Below are 17,098 nucleotides of genomic sequence, written 5' to 3'. Positions count from 1 at the left end.
TGCTTGTGCAGTGACGTTATCATTTAAACTATTGTGGCTTATCAATTTATTTGTCCTTGATGTCTTTGCTATCAGCCTATTTTGTATTATGTTGTATTCATTTGCACCTGAAACTGAGCAACTTAGATGTGTGATGAAGGAATTGAAGGAGAGATGACATTTTGTATATATCATGGTTCACACAGTTTAGTTTTGTTGTTTTTAAAGTATATACAGGAATAAAGTGTCATGGTCCCTCCTCAAGCTTTAGAAGGAGCCTGTAAAAGTAAGTTGTGATTTATGACAACTTGCCTCTGGTTTAGAGTCATCACAGGCATCCAAGAGAATTCTGTGGGGTTTTATGTTTATGCAACACAAGGATGGTTCAGATTGCAAAATCTATAATCAATAATATGATGGAGATGAGTGACCCTAGTATCTGCAATTTTCTTTCATATCACCAAATGACTGAATTAAGAGTCTGTGCATACCTATATTAGGGTAAGTACTTGAACCTGGAAGAGGTGGGAAGGGATCTAAGCAAGCCATGGAGTCAAAAACTAAATAGGAAAGTCAGATTTTTATCATCCAGTACAAGAATCAGACCACCAGACTATGAGACTCCCTAGAGAATGAACTACAGCTTTCCATTTTAAATTTGCAATCAGCTAGATAGTACAGTCAGCTAGATAGTACATACTAAGTGGAAATTGCACAAATAAAACCTTCAATCTATTGGGCACAATAAATATATGTGTATAAAAAAATCAAATGGGGTAAAGATATTTCCTGAGATCCAAGGAGTTAGTGCTTGATCCTCCCAGAGAGCATTTGGAAAAGAAACATAGAGGAGTTGAAGTTTAAGCTAAATCATATAATACTCCAAAGATTTCACCACGTGGTGAAGGTAGAGAAAATGAAAGAAGGAAACAAGGTTTTATCAGATGCACAAATGGATATTTTACACAATGATGATGACTGGGGTAGATTTCTATGTCTAGCAATACTGAAGATTAGATGTTTGACAAAGAAGCACTGAAATCTGGTAAAGTTTAAAATAAACATTAAAATGCTCTACTGTCTTGGCACAGAGACAGTGGGCAAAGACAAAATGAAAACAAGATGTAAAGTGACCAGACTCCTAATACTCTGTGGGTGGATGTGCATATCCTTAACATCCTTTTTTTTAAAACCATTGGGATGATTCCTAGTAGATTTGCAGGTGTATATTTTCTATGGTCCAACATTTTCTCTCCAAGATACTTTGTTTCATTCATTTTAGAAAATATTTTTAACAATTCAATATTTTTATAATTGAAATGCATTATTATAACCAATAAGAAAGCATTATGATAAGGTTCAATTGAAACTTTTTTCTTTTCTTCAGATGTGCAAAAATACAGTCTGTATATTTTATTATTGATGATATCTTAGACCTGATGAAATTTGATGTGCATATCTTAGAGAAACATTTGTATGTGTGCATTTTGCAACATATACTAGGGTGTTCATGAAATTATTTTGCATAACAAAAACCTGAAACAATCTATTTTATGTATCTTTTTAGAATTTTAATTTTTTATTAATTAACTTTTTATTTGTATCTTTTACATCATTGTGTATTCCCCATAAAATTCCCACCATCAATTCACCGGTAAACGATCACCGTAATCCCTTGTGCTGTTTTCTTCCTGGAAACAATCTAATTGCCCATGAAAAACCTTGTACCCAGAATGAAGACATTATAGTTTATTCAAAGTAGCAGACATAAAACCCTTATAGTTTTAAACATCAAGTTGGATAAATTCAAAATATCGTTTCTTCAAAAGAAGCCAGTCAAGGAAGCATACACATAGAATAATTTGTTAGCGGAAGGAAATAATTAAAGTGAAATGATACATACATGGATGATAGTACTATAAACAAAATCAAGAAAATTATTAACAACAACAAAAACTCCACCGAGATTACCCAGAGTGTTTCTGAGTCCCTGGTAATTATTGAGTTCTTAAATTAGTATCTGTAGGCAGGTAGATTTTGGCATCTTATTATATGCTAAATGTACACATATGGTTAACATATTCTGTTCTACATATGGCGTATTTCACATTCAATATTAAAAGTACATTAAAAGAGATGTAAACGGAAAGAGAATGGCCTTGCTATCTCAGCAATTTCATAGGTGAGGAAAAGCCAGGAGTCTGGTGTGGATCTCAGTCTAAGAATCACAGTGCTCTGATAGTCCTGGCGACCCAGAACATATACTCACCCCTGGGCATGAGAGACTATTGAAGGTTCATAATGATCTTGTGATATTGGCAAGGCAGTCATTTAAAGACCCATTTGAAAAACAAATGCTGAGACATACAGTTATAATGGTAGATGTTTCCATTTTCTTTATATTAGTGGCAGAGCTGGAATAAAATGCATTGCCTCTGGTCACAAACCCAGGCTCCTTTTCCCCTGGTTTAGATACAGAAAACAGAACATGGTGCTCCAGGTAGTTTACGATGGTAGAAGTAGGAGCCAATGCCCGTCATAGTCTGCTTTCAAACAGCATTAATTACTTTATTGCTAGCTTACATTTTTCTATATCATGGTGAGGTTTAAATACCCCCCCAAAAAAAATGCAATTGAAATTCAGGCACGCATTCAATACTTTTGAGTTCTTACCATCGCCCCACGGGCATAATGGACAGAAGGAGGGTACTCCTTTAATAGGATACCAGATTTAGCCCCTTGATAGATAAGGAAAATGTACTTCAATTCTGTTAAGATAGGCAAGATATTGATAACTGTCATGGGAACAAAATGGAAACATTTTGATGACTGTTTCTAAAGGACAACACTTGCCTTTACTGGGTATGTTTAAGGTGTGTGGGATGAGAGTCAGAACGTAACATATGAATAAAAGTTCAAAGAAAGAATGTGAAGGAAGGTGTGGAGGTAGGAACAGATGAGCAAACAGCCATCCAGGCTCAACTGTGCTGAGTGCAATCATTTCATTTCTAGGGAGCCATGCAGAAAGAAATGAGTCAAATCTGCATAAAGAAAAGTTTGCTCTATGATTGAAAACAGCAAGTCCAAAGGAATTGGATGGTATATAATGGAGAATGTGATTAATAATACAGATCAGCCACTGACGTATTCTATAGGAAGACACAGAAACATCAAATGAATATAGGACACCAAAAACCATAGCTTTTGTAGAAGTTGTGACTACACATCACTGGGACCAGTCCAAAATTTCCATGCGGCAAACAAAGTGCATATATTCCTGACAGGGCAAGCGGTAAGGTCAATTTTTCATGACTTTGAAAAGAGGTGGGAGCGCTATGATAGTAGCATCAGAAGGGGGTGGAGGTAGGGGGACCCTATATTTCAAAATACAAACAATGTAAACTCATTTTACCTCAATAAAAAAATTAGCAACTGAAAATGCATAAAGTCATGTGAAGCCTCCAAATCTAGCCCTTTCTATCTCTTACTGTTTAGGGGCTAAAGTGCAACTGGACCAATAACAGACCACTAAGTGAGGTACCCCCTAATGTTATTTCATCATTAAAGGCAGTGGTGGGCCTCCCCGGTGGGACAGCATGTTGAGCCCAGCGCTGTGAAGCTGTCTGCAGCCTCTGCAGCACGGGTTTGTTTCCCAGCTGGCCAGGGAGATAACCACATGGCGCAGCAGACCTCTCCTGCCTCTGCCACTGCTCCCCTCAGCAGTGTTTTCTGTAGTCTGCCTGTTTTGCTCCCCGCTCTGTCTCTGATGAATTTTCTCACCCTCCCGCGCCTTTGGCCTGTACCCTAGTTCTTGTATAAATAAATAAATCTTTAAAAAAAAAAGGCAATGGTCCTATTTTAAAAAAAACAACAACTGATCTTTCTGGCACTCATTTCCTTTATTCAAACAATACCAAATATTTTCTCTTTAAGGTATTCCTTTTAAATCTCCAGATGGATAAATCAATGTCTATAAAATAGATCTATGTCTAAAATAACTGGTATCTATGGAATCCTAAGACACCCCAACAGGAGATTCCCTTCTGATCATTGTGTTATCAAGTTCTTAAAATTAAAGTCTCCCTCATTTATTTAAATGTGATTAAGAAACACCCTCCATACCTCCCTGTTGCTTGCATATTTGCTGCTTAAAGTAGTCCCTTCTTCCTATCCAGTGATAGACTCGGGACCACACCAACTCAGCATCTACTTGGTCCTGCTGTAATTAAACATGGGACGCTCCCTCCTTGCAGCCCAGGGGGTTTGTAAGCATTAATGAGAACCCGGATCTCTTTAGATAGCAGTTTATAATTACACAGCTTATTGTTATGATGGCAATTGTGAAGACTATTTACTGACACATTCAAAAGAGGCTTATGAGGTTTCAGGGCTAATTAAATTCGACCTTCACTTTATTACACCATCAACCACATTTTGACCCTTATTTGTAGGTAGCCCATTGATATCCTAGCACATCTGCTATAAATTAGGATTATGAAAATGAAGTGTTTAAAATATGGATGCATAATGTAGATAGCAGGGATATAAAATGGTAGGCTACTTTGGAAAACAACTTGACAATTTTTCATAAGATTAGAGTTTCTATATGACCCAGCAGTTGCACTCTTATCTATATACATATGAAAGCTAGAAATATGTCCACACAAAAATGGATACATATTCATAAAAGCAAAAGGTAGAAACAATTAAAATCCCCATCAACTGAGGAAAGAATGAACAAAGGTAAAGCTTATCCACTCAATGGCATGTTGTTTGATAATAAAAAGAGATAAAGTGGGGATTCATGCTAGCACATGGGTGGACCTTGAAAACATAATTAAAAGTGAAAGACACGAGTCACAAAAGAATATATGCTGTGTGATTTCATTGACATGAAATATCCGGAAGAGCAAATATTTAGAGACAGATTACTGCCTGGAAAGACGGGTCAGGAGTGACTACTGATGGGGAGAGTTTCTTTGTGGAGTTGATATAATTACTCTAAAATAAGGTTGTGTTCATGGTTGTACAACTTTATAATTATACTAAAAGCTACACATTTTACACTTTATTTATTAAATACAAAATTCTTTGCAAATTTACAGGTCACCCTTGGGCAGAGGCCAGTTCCAATTTATTACATATGCACAAAAGTGAGCACTGTACATCTCAATTAAAAAATAAAAAACAACATGGCGGATAGCACAGTGCAAATACCAAACGGGTTGTGTGTAACATCAGATGTTTCTTTGGCTCTGACAAGCTTCGTATTAAATGAATGCAAGAGTGCACGTATTTTACTGATTAGTAGTTAGAGTTAACTTAGTAAGTGAGGCTTTTTTTTTTTTAAGATTTTATTTTTTACTTATTTATGCATATAAGAGCTAGGGTGTAGGCCAGAGGTGTGGAGGGTGAGAGGATACACCAGAGACAGAGTGGGGAGCAGAACAGGCAGATCTACTGAAATACTCTGCTGAGGGGAGCAGAGGGAGAGACAGGAGAGGTCTGCTGCGCCATGTGGATTAGCTCCCTGGCCTGGGATCAAACTCATGCTGCAGTGGCTGGCAATAGCTCATAGACAGCATCTGTCAAGGGTTAGCAAATTCTGGGTAAAGACTATTTTTTTTCCCATTCAGAACATGACAGATTTTATCTGACGGCTTATAGCAATGTCATCTTTTAAGGGATTCTACTTTATTACTATTTGATAATAGAGTTTCTTTTCTGTTTCTCTTTCCTGACCCCAACTTCCTCTAAGTTTATTGCTGACCAACAACAGTCTCTGTGGTTTTCAAACTAGTAGACTGTGAGTCAGCACTGCTTTGTGTCCTTGCTATAGAGCCTTCTAGGAAATTCAGTTTTCTCAAGTTCTTTATTGACCCAGCTCTAGCTTTCAGAATAACAATAAAATCAAATTGAGTGTAGGGCCATAGGTTCTGAAGACACAAAAAGAGAAACCTTCTGATTTTTCTTCTTGAATTTTGGAAACAAAATTGGATGTGGGAAAAATAATCGTAATCTTCTGGGGCACAACAAATAAAATCACTTCTTATGATAGGAGCACAAGCACTGAAACTTGTGCAAGGCAGGAGGACCCACGGTGCTTGGAATCACCTTTCCTCTTTGCTTTAAAACCTTCTTATTGTTAGCTACTGTTTAAACCACATCACATCTTGTCACATCCATTTTCACTCAGTACTGTCAAACCTGCAATAGCTAACTGGCATCAACAGCAAAAATGAAATTAGATATAGGTTATTTTATAATAGACATTCCTTCTAACCTTTTGCTAATATTTTGGTCTAAAAGAGGAAAAAAGAGGCCAAAGTATAGAATTATCTGCTCAGAAATAAGTGACATTATCCATTTCCCCACCTCATAGATTACTACTCCACTTTGAGGAAATGAACAATTAAAGATTTTTTAGCTCATTGAGCCAGAGGCCAAGATGTACCTCATTCTGTATTAAAATATCTAGCAGCATAGATTCCACTATCGTTTGCAAGTATTTTCTTTCTCCTCCAAACCTTCTGTTTCCTGTGCCTGTCCCTCCCCAAAGGATCTTATACCTAAACTAATGCCATGTGACTTGCTGAACTTCTGTGTGGAAGAAGCACATTTCCGTGTTCAATTCATGCCAGACACGTCTAGAAGACTTGCTTTAGCAAATGCAATGGGCACAATGTGACATATATGGAAACTTTAAGACCCTTCTCATGATTCTTCATATCTCTCTTTTCCTTTGTCACAGAAACCAAAGAGCACAATGGACTAAGTTGCTATTTCGAGAAAGTGAAAACAGAAGCAGCCAAGGTACATTTCCTGCTCCTAGGGTTGAAAGTCCTTCAAACATCTGCACAGCCGGATTTCAGAATTGCTTTGGATTAGGGGCTGTAGTGTGACCCCCATTATCCACTTTTCTAAATAGGAGTGTCAATTGTGTTTATTCTGTCTTTTATCCACCAAGCTATGTTTAGTGTGTTTGTGGGGAGGAAGCAGCTAGTTTACATTTATGGTTCATCAACTTCTGTATCAACAGGAACCTTACCAGTGTGTAAGTCTGCTGTTTGCTTTCTCCTCCTTCTTCTACTGCTCTTCTCTTTCCTGTCCTCCTTACTCTCCTCCATCTTTTAAAAGAATAACCCGCCAGACAGAATCTTCTTCTTCAGCTTAAATCTCTAAGTGAAGACAACATGAATACAAGTCAGAGGAACAGGAAGAGCACATAGCAACAATAGTGTCCAAACCTTTACATTATGTCACTAGCACTTGGGGTTGTTCCTTCATTGTAACCTAATCCAAAATAAGCTTGCAATACTTATTAAAATATAAAATGAGGGCCTTCCCGGTGGCACAGTGGTTGAGCACTGGGCTGCAAAGCTGCCCGCAGCCTCTGCAGTGCCAGTTCGATCCCTGGCCCTCAGCGAGGGTCCCACATGGTGGGCAGACCTCTCCTGCCACCCCCGCTGCTCCCTTCAGCAGTGTCCTCCCTGCTCTGACTCTGGTGAATTCTCTCACCCTCCCATGCTTCTGACTGTACCCAGTGCTTGTATAAATAAATAAATCTTTAATATATATATATATATATAAATGAAATAAAAGTAATAAAAGGCATGCAAGTTAAATTTTGTTTAAAGAGCGAGGGGGAGATGCCTCTGGGAAGGTGTGATCCTAGGCTCTGAATCACATGCTGTGTTGTAAGCCGATGTCACCTCAATATGAATAAGTAAGCAAATAAAGACAGAGAGTAAATTTCTCAAATTCAATTCATCAGTATTAAAGATGGACTGAGAACAAACTCTTGATGTTGGTCAACACTAAACTTCCCCAAACAAACAACACAACAATCTAAGAGTAAGAGGGGAAATAACCCATCGGCTCTGTCATCTTCCATACCACTTTGCTTTCCCATCTGATGGCAGATGTAAGAAACCAGAAAAACACATTCCTCCCTCAGACTTTGTGAGCACTTTCCTATAAAGCATCCAGTGCTAATCATCATATGCCCTCATGCTGTTCTATCAAAGCCTATTCCACCCTTATTCTCTATAGACATACTCATTCATGCACACATACACACATACACACACATACATACAGGTAAAGAGAGAGGACATATATTTCTCAATATTCCACATATAAATGATAACAAAGGGTCAGCCAATACAAGCCAGTGATAAGCTCTAAATATTTGACGGTAAAACTGAGTCAACCAGAGGGGGAGGTGGTGGTGGGATCAAGTGGCGGAAAGAAGGAGGATTGTTGGCGTACTGGTGGCGGGCAGGTTGTGAAAACATACATTTGTAGAGGTTTGAAACTCTCACCCCTGGAGCAGATACAAAGATATAAACTTACTTCACTTCCATAAACATAATTTGGAAAGGGAAAAAAGAGGATTCTGAAAAAGAGGACATATATCATATGTAGAAAGAGAGGACACATACAAATATATTTATAGGTTTATTTTCAATTGGCATACTTTTATTCCAAAACTGCTTCACTTAATTCACATATATATATATATATATATATATATATATAAGCATTTTTGCTTACTATTAACAAATTTCCAACTAGTATGCAAAAAATACTCTTATTACAATGTCAACCCAATTTTTTTTTTTTGGTGCAGTCAGGAAAGCTTTATTTTTTTATTTATTTTATTCATTTTTTAAAAAGATTTATTTATTTATTTATTTATACAAGCACTGGGTACAGTCAGAGTATGGGAGGGTGAGAGAATTCACCAGAGCCAGAGCGGGGAGCAGAGCAGGCAGAAGGACCGAAGTACACTGCTGAGGGGAGCAGCGGGCGGCAGGAGAGGTCTGCGCGCCATGTAGGACCCTCCTCCGGTGGCCGAGGAGCAACCGGGGATCAAACCGGCACTGCAGAGGCTGCGGGCAGCTTCGCAACCCAGTGCTCAACCGCTGTGCCACTAGGGAGGCCCTCAACCCAAATTTTGACCCCCATTAGTTTATTATATGTTGAAATGTGTGTCCTTTAAACATATATGGTGAAGACCTCAATGATGTGGCCTTATTTGGAGAGATGATCTTTATCATGGTTTTCAAGTTCCAGTGAAGTCATAAGGGGGTGAACAAATCCAACATGACTGATTTCTTTATAGGAAAGGGACATTTGTACAAAGAGATACACAAAGAAGGAAGATGGTGGGGACACTGAGGGAGGAGTCAGCCGTGGGCCAGCCAAAGGGAGAGACCAGGCACAGATCTTTCTTTCACAGCCCTCACAAGGAACAAATTTTGCCAACATCTTGACTTAAGACATTTGACCTCCAGAAGTGTGAGGTAACAGATGTATTGTTTAAAACACCTGTTTATAGTACTTTGTTACAACAGTCCTAGTAAATTAATATGTAGGTAAAACATAGACCTAAACTATCAGAGCAGCTGAACATCATGGGGTTGGCCAGTTATGCCTGGTTTATGTTTATATCTGTGTTATTTTCTAGAATGTCTATGTTTTCTATAGTAATAGCATATGATTTTCATGAAACATATTTTTTTCGTATTAAATGCTTAAAACTCAAATCTTGAAAATTCTCTGGAAATTTTCTGAAAATGTTCTGAAAAGAAGGATCAGACATGGATGTTGGGACTTAGGGTCTTTGCATTCCACATGAATTTGTGAATAAAATTCCACATGAATATGTGAATAGCCTGTACAAAATCACTAACTGCCAACTCATTATTTCCACTATTCCCTTTCAGATTAAATGTAGGAAGAAAGGGATTATTAAAATGATCTGAGAATAACCATTTAGGCTTGCTCCATGTAGGAAAAGAAAATAACAAAAGGGAATTTTCTGACAATCTTTTCGTGCTTTGCCCAGATACCCTTCCACAATATTCAGCTATAGGAGATGACTTCACTGAATATAATTTAATCAGGATGTTTTGTTTTAATAATGACTTGAAATCTCCAGAGCAGCTACTCCACAGGATGGCACGCTCTTAGTATTTGCCCAGGTTTAAGGCTCATGCCATTGTCGTTTTAAACATCATTCTAAACATGAGAAAGTTCCAGCAAAAAACCTCTAAGGTGCATATCTTTGTGGTCACAATTGTGGCAAGAAAATTTTCCTAGTACCAAGGCACCTGTCTTCAAACTCCTGAGTGAAAAAGACCTTTTCCTCTTAGGATTTTGTTAGAGAAATTAACTCCCCTCTCCCAACCTGCAAATATGTTTTGATAAATTTCATAAACAGAAATTTCAGATTGTTTTTCCTCCATTGCATGTGTGTGTGTGTGTGTGTGTGTGTGAGAGAGAGAGAGAGAGAGAGAGAGAGACAGAGAGAGACAGAGACAGAGAGACAGAGAGAAATTACTACATCACAGTTAATTTTTAAGATGAGTGTATAAAATATTTCTTTTTTAAAAAAAAAGATTTATTTGTTTCTGCATACAAGAACTGGAAACAGGTGTGGGGTGGAGGGGCTGCGAGGATTTGCCAGAGACAGAGTGGGGGACAGAACGGGTGGATCTGCTGAAATACACTGCTGAGGGCAGCAGCAGGGAGATAGAAGAGGTTTACTGAACCATTTGGTTGGGCCAGGGATTGAACTCATGATGCAGAGGCTGCAGATAGCTTCATAGTGCTGTGCTTAACCCCTTGTGCCACCAGGGAAGCCTACATAAAATAATTCTATGTTCAAAACTGTTGAATCATTCATGATATAGATATTTGTATACTGTCATTTAATACCTGGAACACCTTCCACCCATTCTTATATATCAACCTCGGATCATAGTTTCCTCCTAGAAACATACTCTACATCCCACAAATGAGTTGAATGACCTTGGAGATAAAAGCTCCACATATAATGAACTTCCATCAAGCTATGCACCAAACTACACTTTTATATTAAATTTTATTATTGAAACTTCCTAGAAAGCACAGGCTATGGCTTTAAAAAAAAAAAAAAAAAAACTTATTTAATCCTGGCAGCTAGCAGATTATCTTGTGCTTAAAGAAATATTTAGCATTTAATTCATGTGTCTTGAAAAATACTGGTGCATTAGGAAGTGTTTTGAAGTATAATACATTAGAATTAAGAGATGCAACAGGAAGGTAAGAGAGGGTTTGAAAGATAGACAAAGTTAGGTGCAAAATAGGTGCTCACAAAACACTGAGTCTCTGTATGTGTGTGTGCACACATATATATGAGTATGTACATTTCATATATATGCACATATATATATACACACACATACACACATATACGAAGTATTTTTCACAAACTATCTCAGTACTGCAGGTTTTTTTAAAGATTTATTTATGCATACAAGAACTGGGGTACAGGCCAGAGGTGCAGGAGGTGAGAGGATTCACCGAGACATAGCGGGGAACAGAACAGGCTGACTGACTGAAATACATTGCTGAGGGGAGCAGAGGGTGAGACAGGAGAGGTCTGCTGCTCCTTGAGGGTTTCTCCCTCACCAGTTAGGGGTCGAACTTGTGTTACAGAGGCTGCGGGCAGCTTCACCATGCTGTGCTTAAACCCCTGCACCACTAGGGAGGTCCTCAGTACTGCAGGTTTTAAGAGTAAGAATGTTATAAAAGATCTGGTGGTTTCTTAGCCAGTATTGTGGATGCTGAGGTAGCATTTGTAACTTAATGAAGGACATTAAGGCTCCTCCAAGCAAAACTCCCAGGCTAGCCAAGAAGAAGAAAATGATTTGAAAACACAATGATCAGGAAACAAGGAAAGATCTTTTCCAGACTGAACACACAGTTTAATCTGTAAGAGGATTTAAGATACCACTAAACTCCATTGTCTCAAAAGGAGACCTTCAAATACCTAATTAATTTTTCATTTGTTTTATAGCTCTAGCAGATGTTGTATCCTTTTTTTTTTTTCAAAAATGAGCACACCACTGAGGTGCCAGAGGAAAAAAAAATCCTTTTGTTAGATTTTAGAATTAATAGACTTGAAATGACAGAGATAATATATGATTTGGGCAATCCAGAAAGGCCTGGGCATCCCACCTCATAAGATGAATTTTAATAGCTATTTAAATCTATATTTTAGGTGGAGAAAAGGGGGTTAATATTATAGTAGTGAATTTCTATTTCCTTTCCCATTTTTTAGATAAATGACTGATCTCAGGGTAATATTTTACTGACCATCCGTTTATATTTGACCTCCACTAATTTTCAAAAGAAGAAATTGATGAATTGCCTTTGATATTAAAAAAGCTGGAGAAAAAGACACAGGAGAAAAAAGATGAAATATAACTAAGACGTGGCTTTGACATCGACCTCCAAGTTCCTCTGATGATCTGTGAGTACCATGGCCTGAGGTCACGAGCTTAGTGATTTGTCATATAAAATAGTAGCTGCATTATTTTTCTTGGAAAGCTAAGTTGGTGATTGGCCATCCTCTTGCATGTTTTACTCAAAAAGAAGAGGAATAAGTGTGAAATGGTCACAAATTTTCCTTGTCCCAAATTCCCTGCGTAGAGAACTTATCCAACTCACAGTCTTAGAGAGGAGAGTTTTATACAACAGGATCTGTGTGCTATTGACCCCCACTGACATCCACCCAGATCACCCAGGGAAAATTGAAGCAGAGGGGTGGACTTTTAAACCAAAGGATCTGAATCAGGCAGACAATTTGGCTCAGAAGCAACCAAATAAACTAGCTGTGGCCTTTGGACCAACAGGCCCACATCATTTAGGACATGGAGAAATGAAACTAGCTGGGGAAGTCTGATCAAGACTTAAGTGAAGGGATAAGCACTGTTACCTTCATGGCCAATGTCTTGCCAATTGCATTGGCCCAGTCCCTCCCAGGTCTCACTGTCCTCTGCCCTGTAAAAGCACAGCATCCTTTCACCAAACCTCCATTTTCCCCATCAACTCTTGTGAATTGGTTACTTTTCCTTCTGTTTTCTGATTCTTGGATAAGACAGAGGTCAAACAAAATCAATATTGTTTTATTTTGCCTTTTCAGGAAGCATGTTTATCCATCAAGTGAAAAATATGAGACAGTTAATTAGACTCTTAGATCTTTGAAATCATATGATGCAATTGCAAAGAAAAAGAAAAAAAAGGGATGTCAAGAAAATAATTTGTCACATGTCAGCTAGACAGGGAGTCTGTTAGATACTTAATTGATATAATTTAATCTTCACTATTATAGAGCAAATAAGAATATAATCCCTGAGTTTTTTCTTTTTTTTTTTTCAAAGATTTTTTTTTTTTTTAATAGAGGCATGTTTTTCTTTATTTATTTGTTTGCTTGTTTGTTTGTTTTGTTTATACAAGCACTGGGTACAGTCAGAAGCGCGGGAGGGTGAGAGAATTCACCAGAGCCAGAGCAGGGAGCAGAGCAGGCAGAAGGACCGAAGTACACTGCTGAGGGGAGCAGCGGGCGGCAGGAAGGTCTGCGCACCATGTGGGACCCTCCTCCGGTGGCCGGGGAGCAGCCGGGGATTGAACCGGCGCCGCAGAGGCCGCGGGCAGCTTCGCAATCCAGCGCTCTACCGCTGCGCCACCGGGGAGGCCCCCTGAGTTTTTTCAAAAGAGAAAACTGAGAGTTTGAGATGGTAGGTGACTCTGACTGTTTTTGAATCTAGAATAATTGTCTGACTAGAGACCCATGTTCTTTTCTCTAAAGCATCTTCCAGCATTTGTAAGAGATGCTTTTTGTTAGCATCTGAGATGATATACCCGAGAGTCAAGGTCACGTCATGATCCTGTGAAGCAACACAATCTTGTTGGTTTTATTTCATTCATCTACAAAGAATCATCTATATGATTGTAAATGCCACTTGAGTTTTCCATTATTGTCCATAAATGTCTAAGTAAGTCCTACTAAGAATTAGAGGACAGTAGCCCCGAACCTGATCTTCTAGTGCTGATATTTTTTTCCTATTTAAAAAAAACAAAAACAAAAACAAAAAACATGTACCTAAATGAGACTGATTCCTGATGTCTACAGTTATTTTCAAGCACTGATGTCTAAGTGGCTTCTAGAAACCAATTCTTATGTCAGCAATAAATATAACCCCAAATTACTCTGGGAATCATCCCCAAATTTGCTATTTTGTTTGACTTCATTCAAGCATTTACTGATAATTAATTCAGGAGAAGAAACATTTATAAATTTTTCTTTTGTAAAAAACCCATATTATCAAACTTTGCAAATTGAGACCAGATAAAACATAAACCCATTTAACAGGGATTTATTTTATTGCTGTTTTTTTGTTTGTATGTTTGTTTGTTTACTACAGGTTCAATGCTGTTCCATCTAATAGCTACCCATACTGACTATGAATTGTAAAAAACTTCCCCTAACAGCCATCCGCTAGCCTGGTGGGTTAGAACTTAAAGTGCTCTCTTGAGAAGAGAACAAACACTAAGTTTTTATGAACTCAGAAGTTGCCTGGGTAGGATTCTCTACTAGAACACTTGAATGGCTGATCAAGACTATAAAAATATAAGGTAAGTAAGTAACAGTCACTTTGTGACCTAATGAAGGTAACTCTCCAAAGACCCTTATTAGCAGAACTGATCTCAGGGGAGGACTCTGGTTATTTGCGTGAAGTTCAGTTAGCCTCTTGGGAGACATGAGATGATTTTTCTGGCCTTCTTCCTTTTGAGATTCAGTATTAAAAATTTTCTTATGAAATGGGATGCCAGTTTCTGAAGTTTTCTATTAAGGAAATGCCCCCCCCCAAAAAAAAAAATGCTGATATTTTGCTCAGAGAATGATGTCTGAACTTGTGATAGGAAGTGAAGTTGTTTGGTTTTGGAATGTTTGGGTGTGGGGACACTGAGAATGGAAGCACAAACAGGTATATGAGAACAATGAGGAAATGTGATACCTGGTAGGTATACCCCAATATTACCTCAGTTAAAATAAATAATTAAAAAAAATTTTAGTATTTGTAAAGATTTATTTATTTATCATACAAGAACTGGGATATAGGCCAGAGGTGTAGGGAGTGAAAAAATTCACCAGCGACAGAGTGGGGAACAGAACAGGCAGACTGACGAAATACACTGCTGAGGGGAGCAGTGGGTGAGACTGGAGAGGTCTGCTGCGCCATGTGGGTAGCTCCCTGGCAGGCCAGGGATTGAGCTCCTGTTATGGAGGCTGTGGAGAGCTTCACAGTGCTGTGCTTAACCCCTTGCACCACCAAGGAGGCCCAATAAATAAAATTTTAAAAGAAAGGAAACATGTATTTGCAGTTATAGCTCATCAGAAAACAGGTGGCCCATGTGGCCAAGAGTAAAATTCCCTTCAGTCTGCCACTTTGGAATGTGGCACTTTCAAACAGGATTGACCACATTAGTGTGAATTAAAAGATACATCAACATGATACAAACATTGGTCATCTTTACAACCTATTCAAAAGTCACAATCTGCTCATTCTTCCCACCCCCTAGCAGACTGTTATCTTCATACCAAATGTGGCTACTTCTCAACTATAAAACTGGAGGGGCTACAGCAGCAAAAATAAAAACCACAATAGTGAGTTTATCAGACTCACGTGTGTTAGCACATATGCTGGAAACTAGCGATAGACCTGAGTTAGCCTTTGAGTCCTTTAAAAATGTGGCCAATGAGGGCCTCCCTGGTAGCGCAGGCAGTTGAGCGCAGCGCTGTGAAGCTGTCCGCAGCCTCTGCAGTGCCAGTTTGATCCCCGCCCGCCTCAGAGCAACCCACATGGCAAGCAGACCTCTCCTGGCTTGCCCGCTGCTCCCCTCAGCAGTGTATTTCATCAGTCTGCCTGTTCTGTTCCCCGCTCTGTCTCTGGTGAATCCTCTCACCCTCCCATGCCTCTGGCCTGTACCCCAGTTCTTGTATAAATAAAAAACTAAATCTTTAAAAAAAAATGTGGCCGATGAAATACTCTCAGGGTTATGGTACAAGATCACAACCTGGAGATTCTGAATTATTAAATAGGTTAGATAATTAAGCTTTAGCCTCTAATTAAACATATGAAATGATTGTGACTTATTTACAATTCTTGTTGGTGAAGAAGAAATTCAAATAATATCTAAAGGATCCAAATTGTTATGAACTTACTTCTAGCTACATTTATACTTATATAAAGAATAGTTTCTTGTTTCATTAATGTTACTCTTGAGTGATTTGCTTTGTAATTCTTCATTTCTAAGTAAAAGTTGTGATTTTTTTAAATCACTTTACACATTTGAACATATCAACTTCTGTTTGTTTGTTGATATTTTCATTTATTCTTCCACCGTCCTTTCTCAGTTGTTCATATAGGTTATTTTCAGATTTACCACTAGGTTCCTTCTCAGTAAGTGATTAATTTAATAAAGTGAATTTATGTAATATTGGGTTAATATGTTTGACTATGAGTGATCATGTATGTTAAAGAGAATGTGTGTATTAGTCATTTAGAAGGTACTAGAACATCTAAATTTACAAGGGAAAAATTCTACTGAAACTAACTTGTTCAAATCATTAAAAGTGAACAAAAATAGAGAACACTGGGATAAATGAAGTGTGAATAAATAGAAAGTAAGCTTTAGCATGCATACAAATATGATGGACTCTTAAAAAGAAAGATTAAGTGCTTTGAAAAATAAACAGGGGATAATATCGGCAAGATGGCAGACAAGGAGTTTCCAGTTTTTATCCCCCTTCAGCAACAACACAAGCTATGCTAAGTAACTACAAATCAATGAAATTAAATCTAGGAAAACTCTACTCTAAAACAAGAATCAGTAGAAACCCTTTGGAGCATCAAGGGAAGAAATAGGAAATAATGGCAATTGCCAATAAATGGGTATTGGGTCAACAGGAGATTTGATTGAAAGGTAAAAAGTTTTATTTAGGCAAGATAAATAAATTCTGGAGACCTAATGGTGATTAGTTGATAATACTGTCCTCTATACTTGGAAAAAATCTCTGAGAACAGAAACACAGGAAATAACCTCAGTGCCAGTTATTGGACTTAGATTTCCAAGATATATATATATATATATATATATATGATATGGAAATAGCAAGATGTTGCACAGTATATAGTATATGATTAATTTTGAGTAAAATAAAAATTGATTTCCCCAGGTTTTTTTTTTTTTTTTTGTGTGTGTGTGTTTGTATGCTTTATAG

General features: G+C 37.9%; 1 pseudogene; it reads left to right on the top strand.

Moving 5' to 3' along the window:
- The first annotated feature begins 5,171 nt into the window (after nt 1-5,171).
- Nucleotides 5,172-17,098, top strand: part of LOC119238318 (ubiquitin carboxyl-terminal hydrolase isozyme L5-like) — a 28,191-nt pseudogene continuing 16,264 nt past the window's right edge.

This window comes from Talpa occidentalis, unplaced genomic scaffold (assembly GCF_014898055.3).
Source record: "Talpa occidentalis isolate TD23 unplaced genomic scaffold, MPIMG_talOcc4v2.1 talOcc4.11, whole genome shotgun sequence".
Taxonomy (NCBI): domain Eukaryota; kingdom Metazoa; phylum Chordata; class Mammalia; order Eulipotyphla; family Talpidae; genus Talpa; species Talpa occidentalis.
This window is presented reverse-complemented; position numbering and strand designations above follow the sequence as displayed.